The 4,220-nt window shown below is 40.9% G+C and overlaps 1 long non-coding RNA gene across 1 annotated transcript; it reads right to left on the reverse strand.

Annotated features, from left to right (window-relative positions):
• Positions 1 to 352: 352 nt before the first annotated feature.
• Positions 353 to 754, reverse strand: LOC104808452. Its single transcript, XR_770942.2, has 3 exons — positions 660 to 754; positions 468 to 544; positions 353 to 380 (listed from the first exon to the last, which is right to left on the reverse strand). It is a non-coding gene; the product is annotated as an uncharacterized LOC104808452 (long non-coding RNA).
• Positions 755 to 4,220: the final 3,466 nt, after the last annotated feature.

A 4,220-nucleotide genomic window follows, 5' to 3' on the forward strand; every position in this document is an offset into this window, starting at 1 on the left:
AAGAAAAGAAAAGAAAAGAAAAGAAAGAAAGAAAGGAAGAAAAAAAGGATAAAAATAAAACCCTAAGCCTCCAAAACCCTTGCACACAAGAGAGATCGAGCTCTCTAGTCCTAGCAGACAAGTTCCAAGGTGTTGGAATCCATCCCGACGTGTGGATACGTGTAGAGGGCGAGGTATTCTTCCTGCCTAGAGTGATCGGACGAACAGATCAATTGATACAGGCCCCGGATCGATTGAGGTAAGCGTTCTAACGTTTCTATGATTCAATAGTAGCATGGTTCTAGGGTTTCATTAAAAATTTTGTTTTATATCTGCTGCGCAAACCCTAGAATCGATCTCTTAGGAATTAGATCTCTTAGGTGTTCGAGCCCTTCATCCATCTGTTGAGAAATTCAAAGAAATTCTGTTCGGAACAGCAGAAATTCCTTCCAAGTCTGGAACCAATCAATCTAAAAGCATGCTCTCACCTGTTTCCGTTCGACCGGGCTGAACTTCTGAAGAAGAAACGCCTTCAAATCCATCATTCCAGGCGGTTTCCCGATGCCTGGGAAATGACAAAATCTTGAGACTTTTCAGCTCCATGCATCACATATGAAGACCCAAAAAAGAGAGAAGAAAGATAAATCTAAAGCAGAGTGGATGGTTTGAACCAACGGCACCTATGCACAGTCGAGGAAAATGTCTCCGACCATTCAAATTCCCAATTACACTCTTCAGTCTGCAACACCAAGGGATGATACCATTAAATTTTTCAAAATTTACAACTTTAGGTGTGCAAAGACATGGCTGTAGGTTGAACGTGTGGATATCTGCTACTATGATTCAATAGTAGCATGGTTCTAGGGTCAATCCAGTATTCCGTTCTTCAACGAATACCCATGACAGTGATCGTATCCAATACCTATGATCATCGCTATGATCATCAATCACACATCATACTAGTCTTATTATGTCATCATTCCCATGATGACACAAGACTAGGGAGTTTAGTATCATTCATAATGATACATGGATTTCATAACAGATCTAGTATGCAAGAACATGTAATGAATCAAATACTCTCATAAAACCATAGAAAGTATCAATACATCGAATGTATCTAAAGAAAGCTCATAAACAGTACATCATAGATCACTAAACCAACATGTTCAATATAAGCCAGAACGGACGGTCTGCCTTCTGTAGACCGTCGGGTCTGGACCTGGCGGACTGTCGGGCCTGGCCCTTTCAGTCCGTCCGTTCCAGCCCTTTCCGTCTCAGTTTTTCCGTCATTTTCTCATGCGTTTTGTCTTTCCCTGCGTGTGTGACCCTGTAGGCTCATTCGATATAGCAGTATAACCCGAAATCTCTATTTCGGATATACAAGTCATAGGCGGTCTCTAGCAAGACAATATGACTACCTATCTCGAATAGAGTTTGTTCGTGATCTTACGAACGCCAATGATGATTCCGGTTGATGATCCTTTTGTATCGCGATATCATATGTCGAATATAAGGCATGGATGAGCCACCTTATCTAACTGACTGCTTTCTCGTTCACTGAGTTTGACTGTCTGAAATAGACGACGTTCGTCTATAGTGCGGCCACATATATCTATAGTCTCGCTCACACGAGGAGCTCAACGATATCTCTCTCTTTTACGAGAGGTACAAATTTCGTCTTGACTATCTACAATCCAACACATGATTCGTTTCGTACCTGATACACGCCTTTATAGTCCTCCTGTTACGCAAGACGTTTGACGTATTCAAAGCACGCAACTTCTCATGTTGGATTCCGTAGATATCTCAGGTCTTAGGATCCAATCATGGAACCGCCATATGAGATTCAAGTCATGACGCTAGTCCATGTGATAATCTCATGGGGGTCAATCCAGTATTCCGTTCTCCAACGAATACCTATGGCTGTGATCGTATCCAATACCTATGATCATCTATATGATCATCAATCACACATCATACTAGTCTTAATATATGATGTCGCAAATCTAGGCGAATAAATTCGATCAAGTTATAATATCCTAGACTCAACAATTAACTGCAAGTGTACGGATCGTGTGTAGTAGCTAGGGTCGAACACACGGACAAAATTAAGCAAATGAGTTAAACCCAAATCCAAATCTAAATCCAAGAAAAATAATAGGAATGTGGAGAATGGAATGTCGAGAACAAAGCAAATAACTAAAACGGTTGTAGAATTTCAATGGAAAACACTACAGGCTTCGGGATTGCTTTACATGCAAGGATCTTTCAAAAGATGCAAACGAAGTGGTTTATCTATCCGATTCAGAGAACTCAAGCTCTAAAGTAGAATTAACTCTCTCAAGTCTAATCTCACTATCCAGGCTTTATCCTACTAATCTCTCGATTCAATAGTCTAAAATCTTGGATGCATGAACGAACGCTATCATAATCCCTAGGCAAATATTCATCTCTCGATGCAATACCTGTTCCATTCACTGAGTTATTTCCGGGTTAGAATCCCATATGTCTATGCGAATTAAAACCCTAAGTTCATTCAATCAAGTGGCCAACAAGATCAAACGCATTAAGAGCAACTCAATAAACTGAATCTAATAAATAATACCACATAGTCTGGAATTAAAAACCAAAGATCCCTACATAGCAAATTCCTAACCCACAGCAAAGGAACTACTCGCTAAACATCGAGACGTCGGGGTTAATATCAATAATACAAAACATCGTAAAATAGAAGAAAGGAAGAATGCTTAGTCGATTTCTCGGCTTCGTGATCTCCATCTTCTACTCTGATCTCTTGCTTCCTGATAATCGCCCCTTTTTGTGTGCTCTAGGGTGTATTCTCTGTGTAAAGCTTGCATGATTTTCGACCTAGAGGTTTTCCCCTCTTATTTCACTTCGGTTTGGGCAAAATTGGAAGTTTTCCCGAATCTGGGGGTCGAACCGATCGTTTCGGCAAAGCAAACCGATCGGTTACACTTTCTGAGCAATTTTCCAATTCTTGCGATGCCGAACAGATCGTTTCGCTAAACCCGAACCGATCTTGTCGTGTTTCTGAGCAGTTTTGACAGGCTTCACGAATTCGCTCATAACTTCCTGCTCTGATATCGGATTTGGGTGATCTTGGTGTCTATGTGTAGATATCGAAGAGAGCTTTCTAATGATGTATCGGACTTGCAAGATCTGACGTTTCCTGAGCTTCACGTTTTCCCTGGAAACACTCCAAATGTTCCCGTTTTGTCCGTGATATTCCATAGCCAATGTTTTCCACTTATTTTGCTCTTTTTATGCATGAAAACCTGTTTAAACACCAAAGAACACAACCATGCAATATCGAAGCCAAATATGCCCTAGAATGCCTACAAATATATAAAATAGAGTGAAATACGCTGGACATCCAACATCAAAACGTCACCCAAAATACGTGTTATCAGTATATCATTATTCCCACAATGATACATGACTAAGGAGTTAGTATTGTTCATAACAATACATGGATTTCATGACACATTAAAAGCATGCACAATATGTAATGAATCAAACACTCATCCATAAAGTCATAGAAAGTGTCAATACATCAAATGTATCATAATAAAGCTCGCATAACAGCACATCATAGAGCACTAAACCAACACCCATGACACGTACGATCGAGGCCTTGACAAGTGCTTTACTCGTAGAGCTCCTAGATCTAACCGGTTTCTTGTGCAACGATTGTACATAATCCGAATAGATCATCCATTCGATAATTTAATCCCAATCCCGAAGCTCCCACTCAATCAAGCAGATCTAATATCTTGATTAAGTTGCATGCATTCATTCACTATGAACCATCCAAACGAACGAACCATGTTATTTGAGTTATAGTTGATCTGATTAAACTACGATTGCATAATCGGACTTAAAAAATGAAAAATTTCGGAATCTGGACCTCAGACCGTCCGTTCTGGAAGTAGAACGGATGGTCTAGCATCTGCAGAACGGACTAGTTCAGATGAGGTCCTGGACCAAACGTTCCAGACACTCTAGAACGGACGGTCCAGACCTTACGGTCCGAACCGCGAACCACACGGTCCGCCACCCCTGGACCGTCCGGTATGACATACTCAAAACGGACGGTCTAGGGTCACGTGATCAGATCACGTTCGTCCCCGTTCTCAGCCCCGATCAGACCCGAAACACATCGAATTCATCTATAGATCCAAAATTCGAACTCCTGCAGTCTATGCAACATGAAACAT

The sequence above is a fragment of the Tarenaya hassleriana genome, unplaced genomic scaffold, assembly GCF_000463585.1.
Source record: "Tarenaya hassleriana unplaced genomic scaffold, ASM46358v1 Cleome146, whole genome shotgun sequence".
NCBI lineage: Eukaryota > Viridiplantae > Streptophyta > Magnoliopsida > Brassicales > Cleomaceae > Tarenaya > Tarenaya hassleriana.